The sequence below is a fragment of the Scomber japonicus genome, chromosome 13 (genome assembly GCF_027409825.1).
Source record: "Scomber japonicus isolate fScoJap1 chromosome 13, fScoJap1.pri, whole genome shotgun sequence".
Classification (NCBI taxonomy): domain Eukaryota; kingdom Metazoa; phylum Chordata; class Actinopteri; order Scombriformes; family Scombridae; genus Scomber; species Scomber japonicus.
In genome coordinates this window covers 26165876-26187896 of record NC_070590.1, presented here as the reverse complement: position 1 = coordinate 26187896, position 22021 = coordinate 26165876, and positions in this window count along the sequence as shown.

The window sequence follows — 22021 nt, the reverse complement described above, 5'->3', positions numbered from 1 at the left end:
TCGCGCAGAGGAGTAACGCTCAGTTAATTACTGCCATTATTTCCCCAGTCTCCTCCCGAGATAAAGGTCTTCTTGCTCGGGCCCTCATTATTAAATACAAGGTTGTTTGTCTCCTTATGTTGTGGGAGGATGTTGAAATAAAAGCTGATGGTCTGATTTAATGTGGCGCTTTTTTTTTTCATTTCGGGTCTATGCATAACTTTAGACACTCAAGGATGATCTGTGTTCCTGGGGTTGTACTTTTTTGTTGTTGTCTGGTAATAAAGGGTGACATTGATTTTGTTTACTTTTTAAACACAAATGTAAAACTATTCTATTTATTATGCTTCCTTAGAAAAATGAATCAATGCTTTTTTTCTACTTCTATTCCTACCACTGTCTTTTCTACTGCTCCCTGGTGTTTGTTTCAAATATATATAAAGAACATGAATCTGTGCTGCAACATTCAGGTTTTACCAAACACTGGTAAGCTACTTTCTACCACAGCGATCTGTAGAGAGGGCAGTACAGCAACAGTACACACGTATGCCAGTTTCCTACTAGTTTAAGTAACTTACTGTATGCACTTGCCTGCTACAGTTGCTGGAAGTCTTTTTAACAAATATTTGTATAATTTCTTGGAGTGACATTTATTAAAAGACATTGCTTGCATGATATTTGGCACCTGGTGTGTGACTAAGAGAGACAGGGAGAGATTCATTTATTTCAGACGTAGATGTAGGATACTATAGCAAATAACTGTCCTTTTTTCATTTGTATTGTGCTGCTTTAAACTTGTTTGAACAGTTTTTGGAACAGTATATGTGGGTAGAAGGGGTCTGGGGGAATGCCTTCCCAGGATTTCTTTTAGGTGGTATTATTTGGTGCATTGTGGCCATGATTGATATCCTTGGCAAAAGTACCAGTTGTTCCTATTTATACAAAAAACGTATATTTATTTGAACTATCCAACTATGTTTTCGAATAAAAATAACACAAATCTTATTTATCAACTTTACTACACGTCTCTCTAGACTCACAGTATGGTCAATGGACTCAGAAATCACTGCAATTCATTTACATGAATATTGAACTTTTAAAAAACATGAAACTCAGCAGGATTATTTACATTGTCCTCTTTTCTTTCTGTTTTTGGAATAGCCAACATAAGAAGGTTGTTGTCATTGCTTCACCATTTAACCTGGACTGACACTGCACTTCCACTGGATTCTGAATTAAGAGTGAACTTTAAATGTTTCCTTAAATGCAGGACCAAATGTATCCATTTGCCATTTAAAGTGCTTTACCCTCATCTACTGCTGACCTTATGCCTCTATGTAGTATAATAATGTAATAAATGATGTCAGAACTGCTTATAAATCCAGGCAGAAATTGGTTAACTTTCCTCATTTCATCTATTACAAGTTGTACAAACAGCTAAATCACACTGCATGTTTGTAAGACAAGTACATATACACACAAATGCAATCTGAGTGTTTTACATAACGTGTGTATATGATACTATGACCCAAACATTGCTTTCATATTTAACTGCAGGCCAGTTTGCAACATCTAGAAAATGTAATTCTTGAAGCTGTGAGGTGGTGTGTGGAAGCAGCTCTCTGTTTAATATATTTTCTTACCTGTAACTATATTTTATGGATTGGAATGTCATCGACTATATTCTAGCTGTATGAATGCAGAATTACCAAGCTTTGTTTGCTTGGAGGTGTTGTTTGCTCATATATGAGATCATAGTTCCTGAATCCAGAGGCAAATAGCCATTAAGATATGCTTTATTAATGAGTGTGCACAAGTTAAATCCACACTAAGTCCCAATGTCCACAGGAAAGGACATTAAGTTTGTGTTTACAGTCAAACTTACTGTAAACACACACTAACTGAGTAGTTTCCATGTGTGAATACTGCAATGTTATGCTTTATGCAAGTAAATTATTAAAAAGCAGACCCAGTAGATGCAGTTTCTTGTGTCAATTCTCTTTCAGGACAGTAATATCTAATTTAGAGAGATACCAGATACCATATCATCTGCAGCAAGTTTATAAAGCAAGAATCTACCATCCATCATCATTTCCCAGGACAGTAGTAGTGCAAAACTGCAGGTTCTGTTGATTTTACGGCACCTATGCATTTTTGCTGAAACAGCAAATAATCACAGTGATGTTGATACAAAAGCATCATTAAAGCTCCTTCAGAAGTGTGACCAATAACTGGGTTGAAGGGAATATTCTTTATATTCAAACCCTGCATCACATATATTATTAAACATGTTTGAGTGTATAATTTATATTCGGTCTAAAATATATATATATATATATATATATAAAAGCCTTTCTAGTAAAAGTTGTCCTATTCAAATGTAAAGCATGAGAGATAATAGAAAAAATCAACAATATGATAATGATGTGAATGTGAATGAGAAAAAGGCCAAACTGTACTCTCTCAAATTTCTCTGTGCCTCAACCAATTTGCATTTATATATATGAAAGATACACATTTACATTCCATGGTCATTTTAAGAGTTTTCTACTTATAAAATACTATTTGTGAAATGGAGAATTGTAGAAAAGCACAAATGGTAAAAGCAAGAATATATGTACATACATTTTATTTAGTCTCCAGAAAGACCTGCATAACAGCAGCAAAGAGTATGAGTCATTGCTCACAGTGATGAATTTGTGACCCAACATTCAAAACTAAATGTAAAGATGAAAAGTAGACAGTAGTGAGTCTGACACATGCATGTACAGGAAGACAGTACAATCCAGAATACAAATGCAGACTGAACCAGATTTATAACATATCATAGTCCATACATGAACTGTGATGATAATATGACTTATGTATGTATATTATAATTACATATATGACTTATGCACTGTATATATTACCTCATATAAAAATGGATCATAAAACACTGCACTTAAAATGAAAACTATCTCATTCACTGGGTTTATTAAAGCAGTGGTGCAATTTCCTCAGATAAAATGAGAAGCTGTATTTTTTTTTTAAGACTTTACATACAAAACATATTATCACTTTATAAAGTTGGTATGGATTGAACTACCTTGGCTAACTACAGTAACAATAACACTGACAGCGGACATAAAAAGCACAGTATACATCTGTATTTAGTTGTAATGGAGTATTTTTATAGTCTGGTATTGCTATTGTTACTTTAGTTAATTATCAGCAAGTTATTTTCAATAATATAAGTACTGAATGAAAACAGAAGCAACAGTCAATTCATCATCCTTCTTATTGAACTTGCTCATTCAGGGTGAAACATATCTTTAACTTAGATTAAGTCCCGTCATTCTAACTAGTGTGACAGTTAAAAATGAGTGCATTTATCAGGGCTCCAAATGATCTGGATGGTTAAGTCTGCTCTTCCTGTGAGATGAAGTGCAGCTGACCAACATTATTATATCTAATGTTAGCTGCATCATCTGATGAGGGGCAGCTGACAACATATTTTTTTATTAGCAATAAAGTTTTGTTTTGAAATACCATGTTAGTGTTTGTTCTCAAACAAAACTACTGAAATATTTTCTTTGTGAAGTATCCATTATTGGCAGACAGTACATGCAATATACCAATTTTATTTCATTTTTAACATTTTTACCAAGCAAACTCCATTGATGTTGGAAATTGTACCAGAACAACATCATCAAAATTTGAAGACAGAACAAACCAAGACACCAGATAAAACAATACTTGCAATAATCACTTTACACATCTTGAAATATTTTATTCAGATCATCCCAAGTGGCTGGAGGCAGATATGTTTCAAAGGGAGCTGAAAACATGAGGGCCTCCTTTCCCATCTGTACACATATTAGGGACTGATGTTGTTATCGGACATAATGATAAACTGTGATATAAATGTGAAGAGATGTGATTGTAATTTGCCAAGAATTACTTTTTATATACATATGTATGAACATACAAAGCACAATGATAAGAAAGATGTTCTTATTTGAATGCAAATATCAAACCGTTATAATAAACAGAACCCAACATATGATGTATGTTCAATGTTGGTGTATGATTGTATGAAGTATGAAGTATGACAAATTGGACACATTTGTTTGGACATATGTTGAGCTGATCTTTGTAGATTGTACAAAAAGAACAGCTCAACATGTCTCCCAACCACCCACCCACCCACACACACACACACACACACACACACACACACACACACACACACGCACGCACGCACTCTCTCTCTCTCTCTCTCTCTCTCTCTCTCTCTCTCTCTCTCTCTCTCTCTCTCTCTCTCTCTCTCTCTCTCTCTGATTTATTTTCAGTAGCTAAAGTATGTAGTTTTTCCTCATGCTTCACATTTTAACTACTGGAATAAAGTTGCAAATTATAACAAATTACAATATTTCCTGACAAGCAATCAGAAAAATGCAGATAAAAATTTAAATATGCTAATAAAAAACAGGAAATAGGAAAAAACAACAACCACACGAATTCTAAAATTAAGTTTAAAGATTAGATATAATGCACTAATGCACATTGTTTTGTTTTAGTTTTTTCTCCAATTAAATGTTTATTGTTCCCAGTGGACACAGTCAACTGGCTCTGAAACCAAGTCACATCAGCATGGACAAGACTGTTATCTCGCACCGTTTGTTATTGAATAATGAAGCAAGGCCATTTGGTTCATTAATAATTCATACTACGATATAAAATAACCTTGGGACAAGCCTTGCCTCAAAAGATGAAAGTACGGAAACATCTGAATGGCAGCTTGATTCTGGGTTTACTGCAGTGAGCTGAACATACCTGACTAGAGTAATCCTCATAGTTTGATTCAATTGTGTCAAGTACCTTTTGTACGTGTATAATTACACATCAAGTTCACAACACATTATAGCTCCATTTGAAAGTAAGGCACCATTTTCTTTCCACAGAAGCATTAAGGGTGCTTAAATGATACCCTTCAACTACATAGAGCCAATTGACATCCTGCTTGTTTGAATGTGGAACATAAGAACACTTACAGAGCTATAATGTCTGACAGACTTATTGTCTAGGCCTAGATGGTGAAAAAAAGGTTGTACAACTTTACAAACAATATCAATTTCAGGTTCCTACAAGCAAGTTAATCCGGCAATGGGTTAGCCAACTGTACTGTATGTACTGTACATTAACACAAGTCCAGAAAACAAATAAAATACATAACACATGGATCAACAGCAGCTCAAAAGTGGGGGAAAACAGTTATTTGGCCACTTGGGGGCAGCAGAAACAAGCGATACACAATATTTACATATTTTCATCTTATGAAGTTGATGTGACAAACATGTAAGTTAACAATTCTCTATTAACACATCCTGCAGATACAGAAGAATGAAAGCAAATCATATTTTGCAATCTTGGTTAAATGAAAGTAGTAGAGGTGAGTGCTGAACAGAGGTGGAAGAAAACCAGACTTCAGGTCCACAATGAAGGAGCCTTTATTTCATTACAACATAACGGTGAAAGATGCAGGAACACACTACTTCTTAAATCTCATATCAGTAAATCAGCATAATCTCAGGTCTCTATTCAGGACTATTGATCAATTGGTAAATCCTGACCCTCCCTTCAGAATGTGATGCTGACTGTGACCAATTTTTAATTTTTAAGTATCAGGGTCAGTATAACACCTGGTACAACGTTCACTGATCTTGATCCCTAAGAGCAAGACACCCCGAGCCACTTCACCCCGGTTTCCCTTGCTGATTTTTTTGAATATAGTATCTCACATGAAGATGTCCTCTAGTTTTTTCATTGATGACCCTGGTTGTTCTCAATTTTCTTAATAGCAACCTATCCCTGGGCTGCATCCCAGACTATTTTAAAACTGCTTGCATTAACCCCCTTCTTAAAAAAGCCTGGGCTTGACCATATAGGTCTTGAAAATTACCGGCCTATTTCTACATGACCTTTTATCTCCAAAATAATGGAAAAGATTGTGGCTAAGTAAGTCCTTGCTGTCATGGAAGACAACAGCATTTTTGAAACCTTTAAATTTAGTTTCTGCCCTCATCACAGCACAGATACTAACCCTTTCTTAAAGTCACAAATGACCTTTTAATGGATGATAATGCTGGCACTATCTAACAGACTGAGGCAACAAGTGGGCATATCAGGTACAGCAATGAGTTGGATCTTATCTTTCAGATGGAAAATTCTGTGTGTCTGTTAAAAACCATGTCCTCATTTGCTACAGTCAGGTATGGGGTACCTCAAGGGTCAACTCTGAGACCAATTTTATTCTCTTTTTATATGCTCCCACCAGGTAATAGTATTCGTAGATATGGTGTTTCACTTTATGCTGATGACATACAGCTGTATTCCCCTATTACACCCATTGACCCCAATATGCTGAGTTATTTAAAGGAGTGCATAGTATATAAGAAGGTGGATGTCTAAGAATTTTCATCGATTGAACTCTAACAAAACAAAAAATTCTTGTAATTGACTCCAGCAATACAAACTTTCAAATACTGCCATCTACTGGTACTTGTTAGGTGGACAGGAGTACGTAGATTCAACTACAGGATACTTTAGGCAGAGCTCCAAATAATTGACCTGAAAACCCGGACTTTAATACAAATTGAACTAATGAAACAACAAGGAACAGGTGGCAATACACAAAGGATTGGCTGGAAAGGCACAGGGAGCGGTTAGGGTTAAGGTTAAGGTAAGCACAGAGCAACAAAGAAACTACAAACCCTAGAAAACACAATATAACTATACACAACACAACTTAAATAAGTGCACAAGTCACAAGAGCAAATTAAGACTGCATGTAACAACATGAATCAAACTAGAAAAACAACTTTAGCACTTAGTTTCAACAAGAGTCAATAGAGGTGACAGTTGCTCAAACAGTTCCTCAAGTAGTCCTTAAATTTAATCTGCATTCTCTCTTATCTGTCCTCCTTCCTACTCAGTACAGTCTTTAAACAGGAACAAACGCCTGAGGGCATGTAGTGGACTGGTGGTGGGACGTAGAGCTAGACTGGGACAAAACCATAACAGTACTTGTCTGAATACATTGAGCCAATGCTAGAAGCTTTGTCTTGTTTGGCTGTAATTTAAACTTTGAGCAGCTCATTACATTCTTATTATCAACTAAGGAACATCACCAGAATTCATTCACCTATTTTAAGTGTTAAAGATACAGAAACCATTTACCATTCACATGCTTTTATCTCATCAGGCTTGAATTACATGCCTGAATAGAAAAAGCTGTAGAGCAGTTACAGGAAATACAGAGCTACCAGGTTTTTAATTAGACTTAAACAGATTGAACATCCTGGTTTTGGCTTCTAGCACATTTTAGAATTGTACTTATAAGGCACCAAATGGTCTGACTCCTTAATATATCTCAAATCTTTTTATCTCCCTACAACCCTGGTAGCATTTTGAGATTTTTGGGCTCACTTGTATCTCCTCCAGACTCTCGGCAGAAGACTAAAGGCTCAAACTCACTCTAAGCGATAACTGACCTGCCTCATTTCACACACGTCATTTGATGCTACTGTGGCGCACTGTGGGCATCTGATTTAAAATACCAACACAGATTTGTCCTGTTGTTCTTGGTATTTACTGCAGCATCAGTTGGATGTACAATGAAAAGAATAAATACAGAGGAGGAAAATGAAACCAGGAGCGCCTGGTTCTACAGTAAGCAGTCTGTTGAATGTCTGATTTGTGCTTCAAATGATAAACACCATGAAACAATCAGAAAATAATGTTTTATGTCTCTTATTCGCTCTATCAGCACTCCCTCTCCTAGCTTTACCACTGCCATCTTTTAGTCACTAGTTCCAAAACCGAAATAAGGTCGAAGTAGGGACGTCAAGGCAGTTTGTCGCACCTCATAAAGCTTTTGGTGCATGCTTGGCCATTAAAAACAAGTGTACTTTAAAACGTGTGCGTCAGTTGCTATCACTGTATTTTGACTTGTCTGGTACTCCCTGCCCTAGGTAAAAAGCCAGGCTGAGTTAGAGGCTACTTTTTAAATCAAAATTCAAAACATACTTTTATCGCACTGCCTTCCTTGATTTGATGGGTTTTACTATATTGATTTTTATGTTGCTTGTAGTCTTTAGTACTTTTTAGTACTATTGTTCTGTTATTATGCTGTTTTTGTTTGTTTTTATGTAAAGCACTTGCGCTTTTTAATGAAGTGCTATATGAATGAAGATATTATGGTAGCAGTGATATAATAAATGGGGAAATAACAATAATAATACTTCAACCTGTGCATAAAGAGTGGAAAGATGCTTGTCCATATTGGCTATGTCCCAGAAAATGTGAATTTTAACAAGAAACAGCTTAAATGCTTTCATATTAGCTAGGTTATTCTATCAGCTCTGTTAACAGCACTTCTTTAGCCTTGTTTCATAATGTGTGTAGGTTAAAAAATAAATCTCTTAGGTTAAATAAAAGGAGGGATTTGTCATTCTGTGTTAGCACGTAGAGTAGTTTCAGTAAAAGTCACCACTCAGTAAGTGAACTGCACTTGAATCTGTTTGTTATTCTACTGTTCAGTTCACAACACAAAGACTGGAGAATCAGCCGCAGAATACCAATTGAGCTAGGCAAGTGATTTGTTTGCTGGTTTGGGAAAGCCTTGCTTCAAGGCTTTTTGTGAAGGATGAATTAACACACATTGTAGGCTGCCCATTGAGACACCCAGAGACAAAATACCCAGCCATTCAGCTTGGTTGAGCCATTTATTTTTTTTCCTTGCCACTTCCTTTGCCCTGTTCTCGCTCTCTCTCTATCCCTCTCTCTCTCTCTCTCTCAGGCCAGTTCCCCCACCATTGCTACAGTTTGTGGGAGCTGTTGTCTGGTAACAGTGACAAGATAGAAGCTTTCCCATAAGGGACTTTCCTTGGCAATGCAATAACTCTACTTAATAACACTGTACTTAAAATAACCCATAAGCCAAACAATGTATATTGAAAAGCTCAAAGCTGTACCACAGCTGACTACCTCAATTACAAACGTATCTCTGTTTGTGTCCTGCATCCATCAAGCTCCCCTAGCTTTATCATATTTGCATACAGTAGCCTATTTATCCATCTTTTTTTTAAAGACACTATATTTTTCATGTTCCCAGTTTTTGTCTGACGCACTAGCTGCAGGAAGGAGATTACTGTGCAGGGTTTTGCCCTAAATATTGCCTCCACCCCTCTGGAGACCAACTTTCAGGAGATCTGGAAGTCTGTCAAAATGCTTACATGGTCCCCAGGCGTTTTGACCTACTTGTTCCTCTTGCAAAGGCAAACTGTGCAGACATACAGGCAGAGAAAAACAGTTCACAATTGTACGTCATCCAATTATCACCCACAGACACACACATCAATAGCAGTGATGTTATTGCGTGTTATTTTGCCATAAGCCCAGTTAACTAGAATCAGATGGTTGCAACACACAGCACGCTGGTGTACAGCATAGCGTACAGCAGTCTCTGTGGCAAGCTCCCACTAATTTGAAATCATGCTGTATTCTCACAGATGTGCCATTACAAGAACATCATTTCTACATTTCCACTTCTCATGAGAGCTGATGTACTTCCAGCATTTCCACATGCAGCAAAGGGCACCATGTTGTACCAAGTGACAAACATTATAATCAAGAAATACAAATTCAGCTCTTTCTTTTTTTTGAGAGTAAGATTAAAGGTTGTTAGACACAACCCTGCGCTATGTTGATTTAGATTTAAAATAACACAAAGATAACATGATGTGCAAAAATCAGATCAGATAAGACTTTGCTGCTGTTTGACAAGATAATTAAAACAAGATTAAATTAAATATGGGCTTTCTGCTATCTGTATACAAGCAAACCAATTTCAGCAATTTGGCAAAGTATTTTTTTAAAAACACATCACAGTCAGATTATGGATGAAAAACTTGCATTTTTATTGAGTTGATTTCAGAATGTCACTGAAATACATATAAAATATAGTTCAATGCTGATTTGATTTTTCCAGAGGACGTGATGCATTCAAAGTGCTTACAGCTGAATAATGAGGAAGAACATAAAAAATGCCTGCAGTTAACTTTCTTATTTTGTCTCAACTATATAAAAAAACCTTGCAGCACTTCCAGGGGGAAAAAAAATAAAAAATTGCAACCACTCTCATCCAGCCTCACTTACAAATTGCTGTGATTGGGGACGAAATTTAAACGTCAATTCAAAGGTCAAATATCAAACTTTGAAAGGCCACAGCTGCTGCGCCCTCGGGTCTCATTTTGATGAAGTTGGACGGGATGATGTATGATGTTACTGACAGCCAGGCCTGCACCATGAAGAAGAAAAAACACATTTATTTACATTTAAACTCTAAATTGAACGTAAAGGTTGCATGATAGCTGTAGACACTGATCTTTCCAGTTTATCTGGTTTCTAATCTGCTAAATTACAGCAATTTGTGACATATTAGACTTTTCATTAGCAAGATTATGGCGATAAAGTACTTTCCCTAATTATAGTGTGCTATTATAATGGAAAGAGTACTTAAGACAGTCACTTAGGCTCTTTAAGAGAAGGTTTAAAACACATCTAGACAGTGGTGTTCTTTTTTGAAGTGCAGTACAAGAGCACAGTACTGGAGCAGAAAGATATGAAAAGATGATTGAAGGCCTCAGGGGGGTTATTTCACTCGTCTGAAGTGAACATCTTACTTAAAACGACATTGTTTCCTTGCCTTTAGTCAATATAGCGAATAGCAGAATCTACTAATATACACGCTAATGTGGCTTTACAACCGGCACAGCGAGCAACTTGGATTTTCATATTCTTTTCCAATTACTGAGGTGTCACATGATGCGTAGCCACAATCCATTATTTAACAAAGGTTAGGCTCAAGTTTGGTGGATTACCTTAGGTAGCTTAGCATTTCTTCTAAATGTCACACCTTTCAAAAAAGAGGAAAAGTTGCACTTAATGGTTCCTGAGGGGTGATCTCTCAATGTCAAAAAAATGTAATTGCATCCCACAGGTTTTGAAGGCCATTTTAGTGCCTGTTTTAAAGCAGTGGGTTGTCATTGTCCTCATTTACACGCAGCTTGTGAGACTGCCAGTATCTAGTTCCCCAATCTGTGTCTTTGATAAAGTGTACAGTGATGCTGCCTCTTTCATATCTTCCTCTCTCATCCCTCTCGTACTCGTGTAGGCTGTCGATCTGTCTCTGGTACATGCCAGTAGCTGCTTGTTTCAGACAGGATGGGGGGTTGGTCCTGCCCTCAAAGCAGAGACTCCCTCAGTCCCATATAAATACACTCACAGATGTCTTGCTTCAAGCCGTGTCTGCCTCCCTCTCTCCTTCCTTCTCTCTCTCTCTCTCTTTCTCCTGCTGGAATCAGACAATTAATAGTAAGACAGAAAGGAAAAAGGAAGAGGAGGGCATTCTTTTGGTGCAAAGGGGGGCAAAGTGGGAGAAGAGGAGAGAGAAAGAGTGACAGAGAGAGAGGAGAGAGAGCGACGAGTGGAGAGTAGAACAGAGGGGAGGGAGGGAGGGAGGGTTCAGTGCCAAATAAGCTGCCCTCTCTTCTCCCACATATCTCTCTCTCTCTCTCTCTCTCTCTCTCTCTCTCTCTCTCTCTCTCTCTCTCTCTCTCTCTCTCTCAGTCTGTGAGCACCGGAGCACAGCGTAAGCTCAGGAGCGCGGTCCCGACGTGTACACCTGTAATCATTCATTCAGGGATGCAGCGTTCCTGTGTGGCAGCATCACTGTTGAGACATTAACGGCGGCAAAAAAAAGGGTTTGTTTCATATAACTGCCTTGATGAGATCATTTTGAGCTCGGAGGCAGAGGCAGCAGAAGAGAAAGCGACATGCAGAGAAGTGGATGCTGAGCTGATTCCAGGCTACAATTAAGGTAGATGGGAACCTTTTTTTTTCTCCTTTGATCTGTCAGCTTTTTTAAAATATGCATTATAGACAGACAGGACATGTATTCTGATTTGTTTATTAGTGTCTTTTTGCATGCTTCTTTGGGTTTCATATCATAGTGTTGTGTTTAACAAGACAAGATAAAGCAGAGATGAGTTTGTCAAAGCCTCTGGTATCAACTATAGAGAACTTTCAGGTTGACAAGGGATCCACACTGAGAATTAAGAGTACTTCAGATTGGAGTGTATGATATGTTACAGATCTTTGGACATTTATTTACAGCTCCTTTGTAGTTTCACACACAGTCACATCATGAAATCTGGTGTGGCTAGTGAAATACCATCACTAGTGTAACATTTAATATCTGATTGAAAACAGTGATACTCTAATATGATCTGCGTTGTGTGTCCTCGCTGTCAAACGTGCATCTGCTGGGTTGGAAGGCAGACTGTCTTTCAGGGCGCTCTGCTCAGCACTCGTGAAATGTAAATCTTTTAATTAGACTTTGGATGATCTTCAAGAGGTTTTTTTGGCATCTCGCTGCCAACTTGTCTGGAGCGAGCTGCAGATTATCTGATGCCGCTCTCTCTCAAAATATATGAAGATGCAAGTTTTAATATGCAAAGGATATTTTTTTGTTTGTTTTTTTTGCACTGCTCCAGCTTGCTGTGATTTAGATGTGAGATGTTGCAACCCTGTGCAAACTGTAGATCAGAGTAAGTGTTATTGATTCACACTCACAAATGAGTTGCAAATCAATTACTAACAAGGATGCTATATTTTACAGTATGACACACTGCTTGGCTTTGTAAACTAACTCCTGCAGCATTACAGTTGATTCAGATCTTAACTGCAGCATTTTTTCTGATTTTATTGTCCAGTTGATTCCTATGATGATCAGCACAGAAAAAACATCACTTTTAACTACTGTAAATGTTCATTGAGTCTTATTGAGTAAAAATACTGGACAGTCTCTTTTTTCCTTTAATTGAAAATGTGTTCATTGTTTATTTAAAAAATGTGGCACACCAAAACTCCAAATAATTAAAAATTCAGTAGCGGTCATTCTTGAGAATCTATTTTCCTGCTGTACATGTTGAAGCAAGGTGTTAGTTCATGACGGCACCCGCAGTGCATAATTACCACATTATCTTTACAGACTTTTGTAATGAAGTTTAAAGATTTCACATTTGCACTTCACTCACTGGTCTGTTCATTAACAAATTGCTAACAAAATGCTTCTGAAATATTTTTGGTCCTGTATTAAGATCTGCTTAGAAATTCATCAGAGGGTTATTTCATGGAGCATTTGAAATCCATCCGAACCGTTTTGTTTCTGCATCAGTTCATGTGTAATTTATATTAAACGCATCTCAGCAGAATTAAGAATAGCTCAGAAGGATATTCAAGAGAAAATCATTACACTTTGAACCAGCTCTGCAGGCCTGTCCTTTTTTTATCTGCATACTCTGCTGTGCTCTTGATGTACATTACAGAAAAATGCCTCTGAGTCAGATTGTATGAGGTTGTTTTTGCCCACTTGAAAGCGGGTTCAGATCAGAGACAAATTCTCACTTCAAGTGGAAGCATTGCTGCACGAGCAGATCAATACACAGAGTGGGTCCTCGCCAAACCACCATCATCCTATGAACCAGGATGCTGACTCTTCTGAAGTTCACACTTAACTGTCATCTTTCATGTCCGATGTACAATAACTACTATAGTCAAACAGGAACAGTATCATTAACACCTATCTAAGTGTGGGGGTGTTCAGTGACTGACTGATATTATACCCGTTTGAAGCAGTCACTCCATAAAAAGAAGCAAGCATTGAAGTGGCTGAAGCCATTGCTTCTGAATGGCTTGGTTCAGCACTTTCACATATACAGTGAAATATCTCAAAAACACTCACTGGATAATACTATCTAGCCAAAAAATCAGCTCACTACTTAAGTTTGGAACCAAATGCCTGCAAAACTAATAACATTCCCTTTAGCCTAAGCTATACTTTGTGTTTAGCATTATTTAACAAATGTTAACATGCTAAGGTGCTATAATAGGACAGTGAGTGGAAACGATGTGCTAAAAAAGTTCTCTAAATATTACAAAATCCATTTTGAGACATGGCTGAGATATAAAAGGTGTTGGGCAATAAACGTAGAATGGAATTCAGTGAATAAATGATGACATACAAGAAACATGTGACATAAACAATAGATATATATGTGGCATTCACGTGGTGTCAGAAAAATTGGAAAAATTAGAGTTGGGGAAAATTCACATGAAGTTCCCCTAACTACTTGGAAATGTTGGTGTATAACTTGCCAACAATTAATATACACAGAAACATGGCAGATGAAAGCAGGTGTTTGGTTGATACCGAGAAACTCTTTATTAATTTATGTATTACATATCAAAGTTTTAAATAAGCCTGTAACAACACTACTGGTTGACCAGCGACACAGTGCATTGGTGTGCTGCAGACCAAATGTTAGTGGCCTGTTGAATGTAGTGCTCTGCTGGTACAGCCTCACAAACTGTTACCTGACAGACAGATACTTTAGAAATACAGAAAAACTTCAGTATGCAAATACTAAACTTTTTTTTTTTACTAATACTTTTACTTTTACTTGCTTTTACTTGCTATATAAAGCCATCAACTCATCTTATGATATTAAACAATTTTAAAGAAAAATATTCTCAGATTATTTGAACAACATGGAAACTTGAATCCTGCTAATAGCTAATTTTGTTGTAAGTACCAAAAATAGTACATGCAAATCTTTAACCAGAGCTATCCTAGTGTAGTATAATACATTTCCCAAATTTGCATCTGATATAAAGTGAATGAAATATTCACCGACATGTAATATGTAAGATCAACACTGCAAATACAATATTTCCCCAACTGGTGCTGCTATTTAGGTCAATCTTTGCAATAAGTAAGATTCTGACAGCCAGGCCTAATAGTGGAATTTACCTAACTCATAAGAAAAACACTGAGCAATAAAGTGGAGTGACATCATTCATTGTCAAATTAATCAAGTAAAGCCAGACTTAAGTTATAAACTCTAATGTCTCTTTCCAACTGAAGAAATTGAGTGGCGCCTTAAAGCCTCTGGTACATGGATTTCTGCTGTTCATCACATCAAACTATCTGCAAATAACCTAAAACAATTTTTTCTTGATTGCTTGTAAAATCATAGCTCCATCTCACTATTCCAGCAGGACTGATGATGGAACTGTCTACCTATATTATGTCCCTAGCCAAATTCTACATGTGACACAGGTCCATCACAAACATCTTTCCCCTGTAGATATGTGGGCAAAATGTGTTGTGAGTCCATTGTCATACACTGTACTTTAATAACTTGGTCACGTAGCGCCTCAGGGCCACGGTGTAGCAAAACCTTTTCACTGTCTTGTGTCAATGTCTTAATAAAGAAGGAGGCAACAGCATCTTCCAGAGGCCTTGCGGTCCAACAACCATTAACACAAGGGCTTCACTTGCCACACTGGTCACATCAATGCCTTCTCAACGATGTACAAAGCTTGTCATTGTTTGTGTGTGAGTCATACTGAACCTGCCTCCTGATTGCCATGGCATCCACCATAAGACACACTTGACCTTATCTTGCTGGACCTTCATTTTTTTCGATGTTCTATCATATCTAAAAGTAATTGTGTGTCTGCAACCACAAGAGAAGATATATAATCACCACAACACATACTGACATATCACCTGGTATAGTTACTTTTGATGAGCGTGAAGATGTGGAGAGGAGAGACTGAGGATGTGGGAGTGGTATCTTGATTGCTTTTCTCATGTTCTTGAAGGCTTTAGGTCCATGCAAATGCAGCGTTAAAGCAAATTCCCTTTGAGTGTGAATGCTTCAAGAGTTCAACGGGAAGAGCTGAAAAGTTTAAATATATATATATATATATATATATATATATATATATATATATATATAATAAAATCAGCATGACACATTCAAATTGTGGGATAAACATCAAGATTACAGATTGAACTGTCACTGTTGTATTTTGAGCAAATAGAAAGTCAGATACTTTAATTAGAACCGTTAATTAGTAATCAGTTAGTTTGATTTCTAAAGGATTCTCTGTTTATTTTTGATTCAAATATTAACATTTCAGAACAGTGGTGAGACTTGCAATCAAAATGTGCGTGATGAGACATGAATTTAAACCACTACCAAATTATAAATGTTACACATGCATCTTTTAAAAGGCAGGGGCCTGGCAGTTCAACCAATCAAGTCAAGCTTCTGCTGCAGTTCCTCTGTTAGCATATTTTTGTTTTTTAAATCCTCTAGCAGGGATTTCACTGTCTTCTTATGCATCCTTTCCTGATCCCTGGCATTTCTTAAGTCCCATTGCAATTCCTCCACCTTCCCCTGAGGCTCAGTTAACTTTTTTCCCCCTATACTTTAACTGGGTCAAGGGCATACTGATATAATAACTTAAATACATTCTACTCATTTTAAATGTCATGGTAATATAAGCCAAACACCCTATAAAACTGTTTAAAATAACAATGGTTTCACCCACTGAGGTTGACCCTTTGACAGTTGAATGTGAACATCTGGATACTCTGCAGCTGCTGTCTTTTTTGATTTTTGTGAAGTATTGCTCAACCTGGATGTACTGAGCACCTGGAAATACACGACTTTAAGTCAATAAGAGCCATTTTTACAGTTGATTTGTATTGTTAGGTTGAATGGACATGACACGTGTCAGTGAAAGATTACATGAAAAATTGTCATTATTTTTATAGAAACAATTTCCAATGACATTGACTTTGCAAAGACAGTCAGAATCAATCACCTTTAAAAAAGCTGTGTGTCCAGTCCTGTCAAAGTCTTCTGAGTTGAAATGACAGCTGCAGATGACTGAGCAGTCATTTGGCTCAAAGTCTCTTTTCCCCAGTGCTGCTTGTCCATGCCTGTCTTTTTACTTTGTCTTTTGGGAACCTACACACATAAACAAGTCAGTCTGAAACAACACTTTGCAGTTCTGAATGCTTTTGTAGCTACAATTCAGTCACATTAACATTAGTTAAGTTGTTGTATGTTACCATGAAACAGATTTAACCCTCTGAATCATAGGACTACTTAACACCTGGCAAAGCTGGCTTGATTTGATCGATACATCTCACTGACCATCAGACAAGGCTGCATTAGTACCCCCAGGGGCTCCTGTGCACTGAAGTTCATGTCCCCCAAACAACCTTTATTTTATTCTGATTGGATAACACTGCTGTCAGGTTGAAACTTTGTAACTCCATATTTTGTTTTGGACACACTACGTTTCTGACAGTGACCATAATTACCAACATCAAGAGAATGTGTCAAGTCTTGTGTCATTTTTCTGTAGCGCCACACAAAAAAAAAGGTACACACATTTTATTCTCCCATCATTGAGGGCCCCTGGACACTTGCCCAGATTGCCTGTATGGCAGAGTAGGGGACATCAACTAACCTGCACTATGTAATGCACACAGCAGAGGGGCGCTGTTTCATACTTGCTACACTATCAAAAGAGGAAAAATATAATAATACATTGAATGTTTTGATAATAAGGCAAATGGCAACATTTAGTAAAAGGCAATGATGTGGGAATAATGCCTATGATTTTCTTTTGTTTATTGGTGGGGGCAGGCTTCCTTTGGCCTCCGAGAGAAACCGCCTCTACATAAAGAAGTGTTGACATCAGCTTCCCTTGTGCAACGGATGCTGAGCCTCCACAGAGTGACACATCAAATCCAGGTAAGTCTTCCATTCCTTGCAATGAGGTGGAAAAGCCAAATCTGCAATTTGAATAATGCTAAGTCCGCTATAAGCCAAAGTAGTCCCATTTCAATATCCAAATTAATGTAAAGTTAACAGTTAAGAATCAGTTGGTGTTGTAAGTATGACAGGCGTCTTGAAAATAGCAAGCAGTAATCAGTAATAAGTAATTTATCATATACGGGGATATGAATAACCAGATACAGCCTCATTACCAAGATACTCCGGTCCATGTAAACACTCACTGACAGTCACAGCATTTTGAATTTAATAGCAGACAGCTTGCAAGCAATCATTCTACTGCATATCTTGTAACATATGATTATCAAATACTGATACATGCGTAGCAGTCTATTTGCTCTCTTGTGATGCATCCTGTAAAGTGTAAAATGTCACTCAAAAATAGAGCAAAACTATTCTACATTTAGCTAAATCTGTACAGTGTAGGCAGCAGCAGCAGCCAAGAGATGTGTGATTCATTGAACATGAATGACTCTCATCCCAACCACTATATCACACATGAATTTTGTGCTGCTTTTTTTTTAACCTGTATGGAAATGAACTCAGCCTTACCAAATGCCAAGGAGCTGTAATTGCTGATGAGATAAAGTATAGGTCCTTACTTGTCACTTAGAGCAAAATGAAACACACCTATCTTAGTGGTGGTGAATGAATGTAAAATGTCTAAATAGTCTCCCAGAAATGACCTCTCTCTAGTCAAGCATCTGTAAATGGCCTGCTAATGACTGCACCTGCACCAGCATGGTAGCCAGACAACTGGGGCTACAGTGCCTAGTGACAATGCAAGAGATGCCACCTGCGCTCCAAACTGGGAAAAGGCCCCACTTATATTGAAAAAAGGCCAATCTGACACGTTGGCATTTTACCAGCATGATACGGATCAATATCTTTAGGAGAGGTCCTAAAAATAAGATAATCCCACAAAAAGAAATCCTTTAGTGTTTGAAGAAGATGGTTCATCATAATGTGATCCAGATTATCAACTGTCTCGAGAGATATGGACTGGAGTACATAACCAATCTTGTAGGCCAAAGATACGACGAGTATCTGTAATGAGCAGAAAACATGCAGATGTTTCTGCATGCATAAAGGCAGTGACAAAACATGGATTGTATGAGTAGGGTAATGCAAATGCATGACTTTAGAACTAAGTGATAAAGTCATGTCAGAGGCTGACTTGTTAGGCTCGTAATGGCTAAAAGTTCAGCGACAAATGTATGGAGGTCAGCCTAGAGAGCTTCAGTAGCTGAGCAGCACAAGATGGGCTTTGTCTGCCATAACATGATGGACAGGCTATCTGCCATGCTCTTTGTACTTAAAAATATTGCTGATGAAAGACGTGGGGACAGGTCTGACGAGGCATTGGGCCTAATTGCCCAAATTGACTGACCTTTCTAGCAATATTCTGCAAAGTGCTGGGTGATGTCAAATGTATATCTTATATGCTTCAATCATTGTCACTGGACCTAGCAAAAACTGTCATTGGTGCTCAGTGAAGCACTTCAGGACATGGGTTCCACAGAGGATAACTTATATGACTATATTTCCATCGGAATGTAAAAGAAAAAAAATCTTATCAAATGGGGGCCTATGGTCTAATTTGTGTCAGTGTAGGGGTCCTTAATGTAATCAAGTTTGAGAACTACTGTCTTAGACACATCTCAAAAAAGCAATTTCAGCATTAAAAGCGTGATAAAAAAAAGGCAATGGAAGAAGGATCTGTAGTAACCTCCACTGATGGCAAGCCTTGGAGTGATCAAGATGACAAGGATGTATTTTGAAGAACATCTATCCAATCCTTGACTCTGTGATTGGAGAGTTACAGAAATACTTCTCCAAATGAAAATGTAACATAATGAGAGGCATTCAAGCACTCCATCCCAACAGCAACATCTTTTTAGAAGATTTCTTTTTCATTCGCAGAGATCTACAAGTCAAACTTACATGATTTGAGGCACAAGCTGCACCAAGCCAAAAGTATTTTGAAAGGAAAAAGGAAATGAGGAATGCAAAACCTGATCAGCATATAGGAGTTAACTGTGTATCTGGAACCTTTGAACAAGGTGCTCCATTCCAGTTGAAACACAAGTAAGCAGCTGAACAGTTTTTCCATCCAGAAATTGACCAATTATATTTTCATTTTCATTTTTATTCATTGTATTTGTATACTTGAAATCCTTGTCCATTTAATTTGATTATAAGCTATCTATTTATTTTCAAATTATACTTTTATTATTATTTCATATACTGCCAATTGTTCAAGTTTGGGTTAGGTTCAGTTATGTATATACAACATTGTAAATGTATAAAATCAATAAATATATTTTTAGAAAAAGGTCACAAAATTGTATGAGTCATAATCCATATATGAAAAAAAAACCATAGCTACCTGTGGGAGCATCACTAAAGTGCTTTTGTCTCCCCCATTCTTTTGATATATTGGGAAACATGAGTCACTCTAAGAAATTGAATTTGTGAAATTCTTATGACATTTTACTTTGTCCCAATGTCACAATTTTTTTGCCCCGGTAAACCATCAGCACCCACATACAGGATGAAATCTGTATTTACATGGACTGGTTCCTTCCTCCATCAGTATCAGTGGGCTGGAGCTTCATATTTTGCAGGAGAGAAACAGAAACAGCATCAGTGAGTGTCTCCTCTACGAAATGAACCGTGCTGATGATGATCGGACTATTTAAAACTTTCTGCACTACTTACTTAAAGTTTCTCCCCCCGGGACAAACATTCTCGAGAACCGAGAAACTAGTAAACAAGCTAATGTGTGCATGTGTGTAGTTTATGTGTGTGTTTTTGTAATCAGGATGGGGCGGCGTGCAGTATAAATATGGCTCTACATAATGGAAGCTCTTCTGGCTGTGTGTACTGTGATTAAGTCAAGGCCATGCATTTACTTTGCAGCTGATTGCGGTTGCTGATTGTATATGGAACTGTGATTGTTTTGAATGTATTTTTGCTCATGTTGGAAGATAAAATTACCCACTGTGGGGTTGTACAAAGTTTTCAATCAGTGAAATGTGATTGAATGCTAATTTATTCGAATTCAACAAGGGGCTCGAATGTTTATGACAACATATATTTCGTCTAGTTTCACTTTTCTGATTGCTTAAAAATCTGCAGTTGAATCTATATTACATCACGCCGGTTGTTTCTGAAGGCAAGGCAAAGTCTCTCTCATATGCTACCTAATCATATTCATCTGAAAAAAGACACTTTTGTTGATTTTTACATAGAGTATTTCCACATTACTTTCAAATACAGACTAGATGGCACTTCAAGGCAAAACAAGAAGCTGCTCCATTAACTGTGACTACTTGCACAGGATTGTTGTTTCTTGCTTTGATCATCAGAATAAGTGGATTAAACTAATTATATGCTCGGCAGATTATTAAACTTGTGCTCAGCAATTGTGTACACTGTGAGTGTTGATGGTACTGATTGTCATTTGCCTCTGGCTGCTTAATTGAATTCTATCATGAGAATGCAGCAATTACTACACGGTCATAGAAGCATCCCAACATAATTATTACTTTGATTGTGGTCATATTTAGTGAATTTGATATTGGGATAAGACTTTAATTTTGATGAATGTTGATTGCCTCGAGGAAAACAAGAGCATAGTTATTTAGTCCATCAACAAATGCAGTATGCAAAATAGCATGAAAATAGGAATATTAACTGGGGAAACAGCTTGATAAAACACCAAGTAGATGTGGTAATTAGATTATAGTGGGCCCATAACCAAAAGCAGTGCATGAGAATGAGTTCAGACAGCACCATTTTCTAAACAGTGGTTAAGATTTGAATAAGTCCTCTAAGTTTGACCTACCCTTTAACCATGCAGAGGCTTTGACAGTGAGAGAGGATTTTATTAAAGGTATCGTGTGGAGTTTTTGACCACTAGCAGCACTATGGAGTTTTTATGAACGGGTCCCCATTTAGTTTGTATCATGCACACACAGTTTCATGCTATTCAACTCATGGATGTACAAAGACAACTGGATGCAGGAAGAGTATTCAAAATCCGTGTAATTACAGTGTCAAATGACGCACACTGGCAACTTACATTGTGAAAGAGACGTCTTTAAATCAGCGGGTACATTTTTGGAGCATCACTACCCACATGAAATGGTCTCCGTCCCTCACTTTCACCAACCTGCACCGCTATCCTGGTAAACACCCTGATCACATCCCGTCTGGACTACTGTAACTCTCTCCTCTTTGGTCTTCCGCGGAAATCTCTCCACAAACTC